Source organism: Phascolarctos cinereus, unplaced genomic scaffold, assembly GCF_003287225.1.
Source record: "Phascolarctos cinereus isolate Bilbo 61053 unplaced genomic scaffold, phaCin_HiC Scaffold_4;HRSCAF=312, whole genome shotgun sequence".
NCBI lineage: Eukaryota > Metazoa > Chordata > Mammalia > Diprotodontia > Phascolarctidae > Phascolarctos > Phascolarctos cinereus.
In genome coordinates this window covers 600672054-600686628 of record NW_027555847.1, presented here as the reverse complement: position 1 = coordinate 600686628, position 14575 = coordinate 600672054, and the positions used below count along the sequence as shown (strand labels likewise).

The 14575-nt window shown below is 38.4% G+C and overlaps 1 protein-coding gene and 1 long non-coding RNA gene across 5 annotated transcripts in view; one reads left to right on the top strand and one right to left on the bottom strand.

Moving 5' to 3' along the window:
• Positions 1 to 14575, bottom strand: part of OXR1 (oxidation resistance 1) — a 563019-nt gene that overhangs the window by 490523 nt on the left and 57921 nt on the right. The window lies entirely within an intron of this gene.
• LOC110196800 (uncharacterized) lies at positions 816 to 7204 on the top strand. The gene is made up of 2 exons (XR_002321318.2): positions 816 to 1225; positions 6808 to 7204. It is a non-coding gene; the product is annotated as an uncharacterized LOC110196800 (long non-coding RNA).

Here is a 14575-nt window from a genome sequence, read left to right as displayed (position 1 = left end):
ATGCATATAGCCTTCGACTCGGAATAAGGCAAAGCAAAGAGAGGAAGGACCCACTGATTTTCTCCTGAAAGGAAAAATCTCATAACGAAATTTAAAGTTTCCATATCAAAGAAAAAAATGCTGTAAGAATCCAGAAAACAGTTCAGATACCAAGAAACTATAGTCAGGATCACACAAGCTCCTACTATAAACGAGAGGAGATCTCGAAATGTAACGTAATATTTAAAAAGACAAAAAATATGGCTTTATGCCAAGAATAATGTACACTGTAAAGCTAAGTGTCATCTTATGGGCGGAAAATGGACTTTTAAAGTAATGGGGGACTTTCAAGCATTTCTGATGAAAAGACCAGAGCTGAGTAGAAATGCTGAAGTACAAAACAAGAGTCAAAAGAAACTCAGAAAGGTAAATTTATCTGAGTAACTGGAAGGAGCTGTTTGATGACTGAGTGCTAACATTCTGATAACTGGAGAAGAAACAAGTATGTAGTCAGAACTAAAGATATTGAGAAAATTAAATAAGAAAAAAAAAGCAGGGATCCTACAGGTAGATTGGCTCTGTTCCAAAGATTTAAAGAGAGAAAGGAGAAGGAAGAGTAAAAGGAATACATTAGTCTAGAAAGGTGAAAGATTAGTGGGGTAGAATTTGCTCTTTCTCATGATTAGAGCCCATGAGAACAAAAGTAAATATGGAGGAGGGGTGGAAGAGTGGACATCAAATGATCTTCACTCTTATCCAAAAGAGATGTAGCAGCACTACACACACACACACACACACACACACACACACACACACACACTGATACAGAAATACAAGTGACTCAACAAAAAAGCAGGGTTTGAGGAGAGGGACAAGTTAAAGATTAATACTAGGAAGACAAAAGTCATAAGCAAAAGCAAAGTTCTTAATCCTAAAGAAGGAATTAAAAGAGGATAGGGAGAAAAAAAAATCTAGAATCTAAGGGGATAGCTTAGAGTGCCTCTTAGGCAAATGGAGAATGGCTGAACAAATTGTGATATAAAAATATTTCTTCATGTCTAAGAGAACCACGACATCATAGAGGTGATGCCGTGATATGCAAGTGAATTGGATTTAAGTGAAGGAGAGCTGTGCAAAGTCATCAGCCTCACTTTTTCCTCCAGAGCCATCTGGGTCCAGTACTAGATACACATCAGGATGACTGGAGATGGCCCCAGATGATGTGGAAGATCTTGGCCTTTTAAAGGTAAGTCTTAATTTGACTGTAGCAATGTCCATTCAGTGATTAAGTCTAGGTGAAAAAAAATAAGGCAAAGAATGGCCTCTTTAACCTAGTCCAGAAATAAAAATCAAACTAGGAAGGGAAGACTGTCGGGGTTTCTGGTCAAAATAGAAACAATTCCTATTTACGTTTACTCTGAGCTAATCTCGGCCCAAAGAATGATCAAGTAGGGTTTGGCCTGGGACCTATAGTTGGCCAATCATTTACAGCCAAAGTGATTTAGATTTAAGGCCTGGTCTTTAAGAAACAAATCCAAGTTATCTTGCAATGTTTCCCCAAAGGGAAAGTAAGATACAGACAGACAGACAGACAGACAGAGGAAAAGGGAAAAGAAAAGAGCTGTATGGCCCAATTGGCCAGTTCCAGTTGGGTTACCAGTGGGGCAGCTCCTACTACTCACAGGGTTACTGTATCCTTCTTTCTCAAAGAGGACCATGACATCATGGCGGTGAATCCAATTCACTTGGAGAGCCTATCACTACTTAGTCTGTATCCCAAACAAATTTTTAAAAAATAGGGATGGAGGATGAAGGGATTATTATATAAAAAATTTATAGCAGCTCTTTTTGTGGTGGCAAAGAATTGGATATTGGTGGGTGCCCATCAATTGGGAAATGGCTGAGCAAGTTATGCTATAGGATTGTGATGTAATATTGTTGTGCTATAAGAAATGATGAGCAACATGGTTTCAGAAAAACCTGGGAAGACGTATATGAACAGATACAAAGCAAGGGAGAGAACTGATAAACTCTGAGCGCAGATTGAAGCACATTTTGTAAACTTTATTTTTCTTTTTTTGTGTGTGTATTTTCTTTTGCAACACGGATAATACGGAAATATTTGTATAACTGATATCACACTGCTTGCCTTCTTGAGGGGCTAGAGGGAGGGAGAGAATTTGGAACTCAAAATTAAAAAAAATAATGTTAAAATTTTTTACATGTAACTGGAAAAAAATGAAGTAAATAAAAACATAATTTTAAAAAGTGACTGTGAAGGTAGGGAAAATGATAACTGGTTTTGAGGTCACAGGACTTGGGTTCATAGCCCAGATTTGTTGCTTAGTATTTAACTTTGGCCAAGTCATTCAAAGTCTCTGAGTCTTAATTTCCTCATTTATAAAATGAAACATCTAGACTAGAGTTTTCTAAGGTATCTTCAATGCTAAATCCTATGGTATGTTATAACCTAAAAGGGAGAATTCTACAGCATTCTCTGGAAAATGAATCCAGTGGAATTTATTGTACTAAATGGAAAACTACTTGGAAAAACTATTTTATTCCATAAGAACAGAGTGTATAGGTAAACTAAGTTGCCTAAATAGGGGATGAGGAATAAAGTAGAACAAAAGCCTAGGTGTAAAAAAGTGGGAGAAAAGCAGAAAAAAAACCTTGCAATTCAAGGTACTTCTCTCTTCACTGAATACAAAGAAAAATCACTTAAATTGCAACTTTTTTTTCTTATCCTACTTTCCTCCTGCTTACATAACTTTTTAAAAAATTGAATGGACCAGAAATTTTCCTGTGAGTAAATTTGCTCTACCAATGCTGTTTGGCATTTCTTCCGAAACATACAATCTTAGAGAGTGGCCTGAGGCCCAAGTTGCCCATTAAGTAGCACAACAGCACCACGTTTGATACTGAGAAGAAATGAGGAAATGTATCTCCCTCCTTTCTTTGGTGTAGGAGGAAGAGTGGTCAGGCCCCCTAGGTGGGGAATACTGCATATACTTTTAGACTTACTTGATGGGTTGGTTAAGTTTGCAAAGTTGCTTTTTTACCCACCCCTTTTTCTTATTTTTTTTTTTTTTTAACAGAAGATGACTCCTTTCTTTTTATACACACATGTACACATATGTGTACATATTACATATATACCCATACAGATGTCAAGTCCTGAAATAAATGAAGCCTTGAGTTGAAGAATAAAGTGTCTTTAATTGAGATAAGAAGGTAGCAAACCTGCCACTCTGGAGGATGACTAGTGGATTTCCCAACTCCAAGACAGATGCAAAAACTTCTTATACCTTTAAAAGGAAGCAGTATGAGGTAGCAAGGCCTGGTCATGAAACCCCAATAGCCCCTGGAAATCTGGGAAAGGAAAGTCACTTCATTCTGCTACCCTTTGTGCCATGAATCCCAATGGAAGGGGGCAAGGGCACTAGAAGCTGAAATCCAGCTTCAGCTGGGCCCCTCACAAGGTAACATCCCTGGGTAGGAAGACCTAGGTTGTGGTTTGGCTCACCCTAATCAAGAGTAAATATCTTAAGAGTAGGGATATAAGAACATCATTGGAATTCTGACATTACAAGGACCATTAAAGGGAGTAGCAGTCCATATTACATTTGGTATTCACCATTTCTGTCATTATATTAACAATTTTCTGTCACAGACATGCATAGATATGTGTATACATGTATGCATATATAGAGATGTATACCCATATACCTGTATATACACATGGTGAACCAAACGTTTTAGTGTACTTTCAAGCTAATATATATGTATATATGCATACATATACATATATACATATACGAATATATGCATATATGTGCATATATACACATATATGTATATATGCATATATATGTGCATATATACATATATGTAAAAATGAAAGTGATATAAAAAACAAAAGATATCAATAGTTTAAACAGTTCAGTTGCCTAACAGCTATAAATATGCATTAAAAGAGGGAGTTTTATTACTTTTTTGTTTTTGTATGACTACACATGTATAACCTGTATTGAGTTGCTTGCCTTCTCAATGAGAGTGGGTGGGGAGGGAGGAAGGGAGAAAATTTGGAACCTAAAGTTTTAAAAACAAATGCTAAAAAATTGTTTTCACATGCAACTGGGAAATGAGATATGCAGGCAATGGGGTATAGAAATCTGTCCTGCCCTACAGGAAAATTGAAGGGGAAGAAGATAAAAGGGAGGGCAGATTAGGGGAAGGGGTATTCAGAATACACACCATCTTGGGGTGGGGGGAGGGATGAGATGGGGGAGAAAATTTGGAACTCAAAATCTTGTGGAAGTGAATGTTGAAAACTAAAAACAAATCAATAAAATCTGAAAAAAATAAAATAGAGTAGCAAAAAAAAAGAATTCATTATTTGGTAAAAAATTTTTAGGAAAAATGGAAAGCAGTATGGTAGAAATTGCACATAGACCAATATCTTACTAAGATAAGGTCAAAATGGATACATGACCTAGATATAAAGAGAGATTTTCCAAGAAAATTAGAAGAACATGGAACATATTACTTATCAGACTTATGAATAGGTGAACAATTTATAAAAAGACAAGAGATAGAGAGCAAAGTTGGGGGTAAAGTGTATAATTTTGGTTACATTCAATTAAAAAGCTTTTGTACAAGTAAAACAAATATAGCTAAGATCAGAAGGAAAGCAGAAAGTTGAGGAGAAAATTTATAGACAATTTATCAGATAAAGGCCTCATATCTAAAATATATAAAGAACTTTGTCAAATCCATAAAAATATGTCATTCCCCAATTGATAAATGCCCAAAGGATACAGACAGGCAATTTTCCAATGAAGAAATCAAAATAATTTATAGTCACATGAAAAATGCTCTAAATCATTATTGATTAGAGAAATGCAAATTAAAACAATCTTGAGATATCATTTTACCCCTACCAGATTGGCTAAAATGATAGAAGAGGAAAGTGACAAATACTGGAGGGGATGTAGAAAAATTGGGACACTAATTCATTATTGGTGGAATTGTGAACTAACCCAACTATTTTGGAGAGCAATCTGGAATTATGCCGAAAGAGGTATTAAACTGCCGATATCCTTTGTTTTGGCAGTACCACTAGCCAGTCTGTTTCCAAAGATGATTAGGGAAAAAGGAAAAGAAGATATAAGTTTGAAAATGTTTATAGCAGCTCTCTTTGTAAATGGCAAAGAACAAAATCACAGGGATGCCCATCAATTGGGGAATGGCTAAACAAGTTGTGGTATATGATTGTGATAGAGTACCACTATGCTATAAGAAATGATGAACTCAATGATCTTAGAAAAACATGGAAAGGCTTGCACGAAATAATGAAGAGCTAAATGAACAGAACCAAGAGAACATTGTATACAGTAACAGCAATACTGTTTTACGATCAACTGAGTGAATAAGTTATTTTGACTATTATAAATACCCAAATTAACTAAAAACATATGAAGAAAGATGCTATCTGCATGCAGAGAAAGAACTGATAAATCAAAGTATGTACAGAACAATTTCATATTTGTATACCTATTTGTGTATAATGGTAGCCATCTCTAGGGTAGGGAAGAGAGGGGAGAGGGAAGGAAAAAAAGAGAAAAATTTACATGATAATTTTGTTATATGTGAAAGGAACAGTAAGTTGTACATAAGAGATTTACAGTTTCATATGCAATTATCTCTGTTATGGTAATGCCTTGAATTCCATAAATTAAAAATAAAATTTTAGATAAAAAGAATGAAGGTTGACTTTGAGTGAAATCTATAGTGGATTATGTCAGGAATCTATCCTTGACAAGGATGTCATTTCTCTCTCCCTTCCACCTCCCCTTTCTCTCCCTCCCTCTAAGATTTTATAATTTCATATCTACTAGTCAGTTCACAACAGGTGGGTAGTAAACTGTTGACCCACAGCTTGAGGGCATAGCCTTTATCTTTCCACAAAAGAAGCAAATATTACTCTTTCAGTACCCTGCAAAGGTTAGAAGAGATATTCATAATATAATGTTCTCTACTTGATTAAAAGCACATATCAAAGTCTGCAATGATGGGGACATTTTACTTCACTGCTTTATTAAGAATCCAATATGGCATTACTTCCTCCTTGCCTTCTGGGAGAATACTTACTAAATCTCCATAAGGAGAAAGGACAGGCATCTTCAAGCAGATTTGTTTAATTTCATGGGACAACTTAGACTTAAAGGATCCTAGAGTTGAAGGGACTTTAGCAGTCATCTGGTGCAACCCTCATTCAGTGGCAGCCTTACTTCTGCAACATCTTGCACAGGTAGTCATACAGCCTCCACCTGAGCCTTTCTCCGGAGACAAGAATATGTTACTTCATGAGACAGTCCATTTTAGTAAAAGTTCTGTTGCTGTTTTTTTTTTGGGGGGGCATTGCATAAATCAATCAATTATCCTAGCCAACAAAAATTAAGTAACAATAAACTAAAGCCTGATAACCTCCCTCAGATGAGAACAATCAGAGGTATGAACTAGGTGTGACTTAGAAGTTTTTAAAAGGCATTGGATAAACTGGAATAACATTGTTTGAACAGTACAACCAAAATGTTTTAGGAGACATGATCGCCCCCTGTGGGTTTTGCATAAAATAGCAAGCCCAATGCAGAATTCATGCATTTGAGAATCTGGCATTTTAGTGGTGGAAGCCTCCAGACAAGCTCTTGAGAAGGAACCAGTAGGAAAGGAGAGCTCTGGCCCCACCTTCATCTGTCTCCTGCACCACCCTTACATGGAACCGTCATCTCCATTTGGGTCTGACCAACTTTCATTCCCTTCCAGGTTCTGCTTTTGACTTTCTGGAATTTGCCACCATGATTCCTTTGCCTAGAACTTCTCTCAGAACCTGAGGCCTCCTCACCTTGGAACATCCCTCCCCCTTTGTGGCCTCTTCATGCTGGAGCATCTTTCCTTTGTTGTAACCATCAGTTCCCTCTCAGCCATGTCTGTTCTCCTTCTCCCCCTGATGAGCTCCCCCTAGGGCCTCCTCCTGCATGAGGACCTTCTCTCCTTCCCTGCCCTTTCCCCCTCCCTTTTTGTGTATTGTCTTCCTCTGTCAGATTGTAAGGTCCTTGAAGGCAGAAACTGTTTTTTCTTTTTGCTTACACTTCTATCAATCCTCAGTGCTCAAAAAAGTATCTGCATACAGTAAGTACTTAATAAAAGCTTCCTGCCTTGCCTTGCCTTGTGGATTTCATTAAGGGGTCCTGATTTATGTTTATGCAAAAAAAAAAAGATTTTTAAGGGGTTTGGGATTGTTATTTTAGCAGTGTGAGGAATTCTTGGTGTGAACACTCTCTTCATAGATTCTGTTTTTTTATTGTCTTGGAATTATTTAGGGGCACCACAAATAGTTACGTGATTTGCCCACATTATATAGCAATTCACTGTTAGAAACAGAGGGTCTTCCTGACTCCAAGGATGGAGCTCTACACCCACCTCCTCCTCCTCCTCCTCCTCGATGCTCCTCCACAGGAATCTTTTTGGTGGTAGACTCGGTTTGTTTTCTTGCTTTTGTTGTTGCTGTATGTCAGTTTGTTTTTTTTACTGGATCTATGATTTCATCAGTGTAGGGAGCTCCCAGGAAGAAAGTTCCTCTAGAAAAACAGGCCCATACCTTGTCTACCACTTAAAAGTCTTGAAGAGTTAGTTGCCTAGGAGTAATGAGAGGTAAAGCTACTTAACCAGGGTCATTCAGCCAGTAGTTATCAAATGTGGGACTTGAACCCAGGTCTTCTTGATTCCAAGTCCAGCTGTTTATCTACTACACCACACTGCCTCTCACATGAAATACAATGCATTTCAATTGATAAAAACAAAATTCCTAATCCATGACAATGAGGATTTTTTATGCAAACATCTTAGTGGCTTATTGTTAATAATTATGATGGCTATGGACAAGAACCTATCCATTCCCTTCTTTCCGTTCATACAACCTGTAACTCATCTCATTACAATTAGCTTCAATCATCACAATAGTCTTTACAATGCTATCCCTGTCTGCCTCTGGTCTTTTCCCTTACAGCAAACTGATGCCCCTAAAGCATGGAGCAGATCATGTCATCATCCCACTTCTCTGCTCAAAAGCCTTAATGACTACCCTAGTATCTCTAGGATAAAACGCAAACTTTTTTTTTTCTTTAAAGCCCTCCATAATCTGGTTTTCACTTAACTTTCCAGTTATATTTCATATTATTTCCCTTCATTGACTCTACTTTCCAGGTAAATACACCCATTAGATATTCATTTGTGTGTGTGTGTGTGTGTGTGTGTGTGTGTGAGAGACAGAGACAGAGAGAGAGAGAGAGAGAGAGAGAGAGAGAGAGAGAGAGAGAGAGAGCGAGAGCGTGAGCAAATTTGTGGTTTGATTAAGATAGGGGACTTTTGATGTAGTAACTCCTTCTACGAATATCAGTACCTGCCCTGAAGCTTACAGAGAATCAGCTGAATTTGTCATAGAATTGGAGATCTAGGGCTGGAAAATATGTCAAAGACAATCTCGTTTAATGCCCTTATTTTACAATTAAGGACACTGAGTCCCAGGGAGATTAAGCAACTTGCTCAAGGTCACATAGGTAGTAAGCATTAGAGGCAGAATTTGCCAGGTTCTCGGATTCCACGGCCAGTGGACTTTCTACTATACCACCCTGACTCTTTCATAGACATTTTGATTTTACTCATATGTGTTTGAATGGTATTTCCCCCAACAGAACTGAAGATCCTTAAAATCAGGGACTGTTTCATTTTTGCTTGCGTATCCACAGACCCTGGCACAGGGTCTGGCACGTTGTAAGTGGTCACGAATTTCTTGTTGATTAATTGATAGAACATTGGACTGAATTTTTTAAAATAAAATTTAGTAGGGATAATTTAAAGTCTCACATTTGGGTTTTTAAAAGAATAAATTTTTTTGATGAGTTCCTTCAAAAAAGTCCTGTAAATTTCAGTGAATTGAAATCTCAGTGTGAATCAATAGTATGCCATAATGGCTCTGTGGTGCTGGGCTGGCCACTTAATCTCTGAAGGCCCCTTGGTAACTCCTATTAAGTTTCAAATAAGGTGTCAATCTTCATTAGTGAAGACACAAATACCAATAAAATTGGACCATCAATCCAAAAAATGTTTAAAAGGCAACATGCTGATTTTTCTATCAGTCTTTCTAACTATTATGTCATCTTTATTTTTGTATGATTAGTGCTTTGAACATATTAGGCATCTAATAAATGTTCACTGATTTGAATTATTGTTGAGTTAGGCAATTTTTACATATGATTATCTTGTCAAAGTGAAAACAGGGAGAGAGGTGGGAGGTGGGAGGTGGAAGGAAAATAAGAAAAGGTTGATTTTGCACATGAAAAGTAAAGCAATAAATATTTATAATAAGATTGCTGATAATAAGGATCGGTAATTTAGATCAGAGACTTACAGGTAGGGCTGTTTTTGCTTTGTTTTTAATAATAATTCACAAATAGTTAAGTTGAAGTTAATATATTATAATACCTGATCAATCTCAAGATTTTATCCCTTGGCAAGGAAGTTTTTCTTGGATTTTTAGAGCTGAGAGGGAACTGAGTGATCATTTACAGATGAGGAAATATATCTAGAGGGTCAAAGAATTTGCCTAAGCTAACAGAGGTAGTTAATAGCAGAGCTCAAACTACAACTCATGATTCTCTGGCTCCCACTGAGGTGTTCTTTCTACCATACCACATTCACAGGATCCAAAACCAGAAGAATTCTTATGTAGTCAGTCCAATCTTCTCATTTTGCAAATGAAAAAATCAAGGCTGAGAAGTTAAACCCCTTAACTATTATTAATTATACACATAAGCAGCACAGCCAGGATACAAACACATGCCCTGATTCCAAATCCAGCATTACCAGAATAGAGGCAGCTTCAAGGACTGCCCGTTTCTTTAAGTGAAAACAGAACACGAAGAGCTTTTAGGAAACATTAAAATTAATATGAGAGGCATCATGGTACAATGGAAAGAGCCTTGGACTTGGAGTCTGGAAGACCTAGGTTCTAATACTACCTTAGCTATGTGACCTTGGGCAAGTCATTCAATTTTTTGGTGCCTTAATTCCGATAGACAGATAGATAGATAGATAGATAGATAGACAGACAGACAGACAGACAGACAAACAGACAGACAGACAGACAGACAGATAGACAGATAGACAGATAGACAGATAGATAGATAGATAGATAGATAGATAGATAGATAGATAGATAGATAGATAGATAGATAGATAGATAGATAGATAAGGGGTTGGACTTAATGGCTTCTAGGTCCCTTCCAACTTTAAATCTAAATATTATGAACTAGTAGTTTTTCCAAGTATAAAAACCAGGAGTATTTCCTAACATGTACATTATATACATGTATATAGTATATCTCACAATTAGTACCCATTCCAAAAACACAACAGACTTCCTGGAGTGTGCTAGAGCCAGCTCTCCTCTCCTGAGAGCTGATTGTTAAATTATTGTTGTTAGAATTTACACTTCAGAAAGAGGCAAAGATCACAAATCTGGGTTTGATTTATTGCTTTGCTGACTCTAGACTTAAGAAAATGGTAGAGAAAATGTTAATTACACAGATTAAGCTTAAAAGTGTATCCTACATACATTTACCCCCGGAGAACTGCTATTTAAACAATAATCAGCCTGCCTCTGGACTTTAAATCAGAACAGCCCGAGTTTGAATCTTACCTTAGACAACTGAGACCCTGGACAAGACAAACCTCAGTTTCCTCAACTGTAAAATGGGAATGATGGTAGTACCTACTTCACAGGACTGTTTAGCCAAACAGCACCATCCAACCAAAAGTATATACTACAAAGCCCACTCCAAAAACCTTAACAGTTGATAATACTCACCTCATTCAACAGAGACCCAAATTTATTGCTACCACTCTCCTCCATCCTAGGGTTACAGCTATCTTGACCAGGAGACACCTTTGTCAATGCACTTGTAAGTCAAAACATTACCTGCCCATCTTTGATCCTCTTGGAGAATGAAGGACAAGCAACAAATCTTTGTCATTGTGAAGGTGACAGCTCCTTAGCAATCAACTAGCAGGAATTAAGCTCTGTTTTTGTGCTAGTCCCAACTAGGAATACAAAGTCAAAAGCAGCCTCTGCCCTCAAGGCACTTAACATTCTAATGAGGGGAGGGAGAACCTCAGGTTCAAATCTAAGTACGTGCAGAAAAGAATAGGCACCCAGGGGAAAAGCAGTTTTGAGAGGGAGGGAATTAGCAACCTGAGTAATCAGGAAAGGCTTCATATAGGTGGTGCTCGAGCTCAGTCCTGAAGGAAATCAGGGATTCCAGGAGGTGAAATTGAAGAGGAAGGGTATTCTAGGCTTGGGAGACAGCTTGGCCAAAGGCAGAGTCTGGAGATAGAGAAACAGCAAGCAAACTGGTATGACTGGACCACAGGACAGCATGAATAGAGAAGGGAATAAGCATGAGAATATGTAAAAAAGACTGGAAAGGAATGTAGGAAGGGACCAGGTTATGGAAAGCTTTAAATCCCAGACAAAGGCAGTGCAGTCATGCAAATGGTAAAGGTAAGGTAAAGTCCTTGTTTTATTAGTCATATATATATATATACACACACACACACACACACACACACACACACACACACACACACACACACACACACATATATATTTGTGAGGCAATTGGGGTTAAGTGACTTGCCTAGGGTCACACAGCTAGTGTCCAGTGTCTGAGGTCAGATTTGAACTCAGGTCCTCCTGACTTGCTGTCCCATTATTAGCCTTATTTTAAAAGGCCAGACTGATGACCTCGCACAGCACTCCCTCACTTAAAGCCAATTCACTTGCAAGTCATGATATCACCTTTCTGATGTCATAGTCCTCTTCAAGAATCAAAGACAAACAAACAAATTGAATACTGCCTGTTTTTAGTGTGTATTCAATCACAGGTTATGGAACCATGGAGGCATGAGAGAGATTTAGAGCTTGCTTAAGTCCACTGCTCTCATGTGACTGATGAGGAAAATGAGGCCCCAGGAATTTGATGTGCCCAAGGTCACAAAGACATTCAACAGTAATGCTAGAATTCAAACCGAGGTCCGCTTGACTCCCAAATCCATCGATCTTTCCATTATGCCACAATGTATCTGTCCTGTAGCTAATCAATAGCAAGAAAGATTAAAAAAAAAAACCAAACCTTTGCTTCTGTATTGTAAGCACTATAGATTTGCTTTTCTAAATCATATACTAGGTTTAATCAACACTTCAGCTGTCACAAGGCCAGAAGGAAACTATTAATAGTTGTAAAGAATTTACTCTTGAGACAGAGAAAGGAAAGTGTGTTTAAGATCTTTCTATGATTACTCATCTCCTAAACCAAGGAAGGAGTTCTTCTAAATGAACACAAACTGGGATCTGATAACCCCATGAAGATAGGTTTGAGAATCAGTTCAACTAAAATAATTAATAAACCCCTACCAGTACAAAATCATAATTTGATGCCTCATTGTATCTTGAAGGTGACCCTGGGCTTTTCCTCTGGGCTCTCAAATAGAAGTAGCCACATTGTTTAGCGAAGAGTGCTGGACCTGGAGTGAGAGAAATCTGAGTTCAAATCCTGTCTCAGATGTGGATTCTAGGGAAGCCATTAACAATCTCTCCATCTCAATTTCCCCATCTGTAAAATGGGAATAATAGCATCCCTAAATTCACAGCTCTGATAATTCCATCAAGCTGAAAAGGCTGAGTATAGCTCTGTGGAAGGTTTGCCTATTTGTCGTCTGAAGACTTTCTAGTTAAGTTAGGAGAGGCTCAATACCAGATTGGTTTAAAAACAATGAATTATTGATTGAGAGAGAGAGACAGAGAGAGACAGAGAAAGAGAGGAACAGATAGAGACAGACAAGACAGAGATCATTGGAGCCTGGAAATTAAAGTGGGTTTGCATACTGAATTGGTAAAGAGAGTACCTAGCATAGTACCTGGCTGTAAGAGGTGCTTAATGAATATTTGGCTGATTGATTAAGTACTCACACCAAGGAAATGGCAGATTCTTCAGGTACTGAATATGTAACTGGTTTATTCCTCTCCTTCTCCTGTACCCTTTGGAACATACTTAGTCACCCTCTCTGGTGACCATATGGAAACTTGAGTATGCTCATATATCCTCAGCGGCTTCCACAGATAAAAAGGTACCTTAGAAGTAGATGAAGAGGCATAGGGATTTTGGGGTGCTGGGACCCCAAGATTGCAGTACCGGGCCCTGCCTGAAAGAATTCAACTCAAATCTTCTTCAGCCAGAGGAAAAGTTTATTAGTGGTAAAACATATAGGCCAGGTGACACCCATAAGGACGTGCAGGCATGAGAGGTTCTCAGCCTTGTGGGACTGAGATTCTCAGTATCTGAATGAGGGCCAAGGTGGATCTTAAATACTAAAGTAACTTCGGGTGGCCAGAGAAGGGGGTTGGGTAAAGGGTCTAGGTAACAATTCTAATTGGGGAGGTCTGAGAGATTGAATAGACAATGGGAATAAATAATGGAGGAACAGGAAGGCAGAAGTTTGAAAGGCATCTGCACAAAATCAAGGTGGGGCTAGGACTTTCAAAAGGAGATAAAGGAAGGCCTTTCTGGGGCCTATAGACAAGAGGGAGCCTAAGGCTTTCAAAGGGATATGAGGGGAGTCGATTAGGAAATTTGGAGGTTTAAGGGTTTTCCGGGTCCTGTAGACAAATAGGAGCCAGATTCTATTCAGGGCAAGGGTTGAAGGTGCATCTGAATATGATCTAAAAGTAAACTAGGGCTTTCAAGGGAGATAAGGGTCTGGGGCCTGTGAGTCAGATTCGTTTGGGGCAAAGGGCGAAGATCTTGGCTTGGGCCCTGTCCTCATCAGTAGAGGCCAACTGATCAAATTTCCTCATTTGTAAGATGAGGAAACTGAGGCTCCAAAGGGTACAAAGGAGAGGTTTAGGAGAAATTTAACGAGGGAAAGATCAGTCTCTACAGGAGAATCAGGGAAGTTTTTACACAGGAGAACTTTGAGATCAAAGAATCACAGAATTAGAGCTGGAAGGAGAATATAGAAGATAATGTAGCCAAAGCCCCTCATTTTACAGATGAAGAAACTAAAGCCTAAAAGAGATTAAGAAAGTCGTCCAAAGTCACACAGATAGTAAAAAAAAGTAGGCTTTGAACCCAGGATCTATATCACAGATTTAGAGCTGAAAGGGACCCTAGAGTTCAATCCCCTCATTTTGCAGATGAGAAAACTGAGGCTCAGGGGGTTAAGGGACTTGATCAGGATAACCATGTAGTAACTGTCTGAAGCAGTGTTTAAATGTATGTCTTCCTGTTTGTAAATACACACACTGTATTCTACACCATGCTGCCTTGAAGGGCCAGAAAAGAAGGACAGATCTAGAGTACTGGAGTTTGCTCCAGGAAGGGCATTTAGCTCTAGAGGTGGGGTGGGTGTGTGAGGGGCAGAGGGTGGTCTGGAAGAGGGAAGATGAGAGATCTAGGGAGTGAGTGTTTTCGGCCAG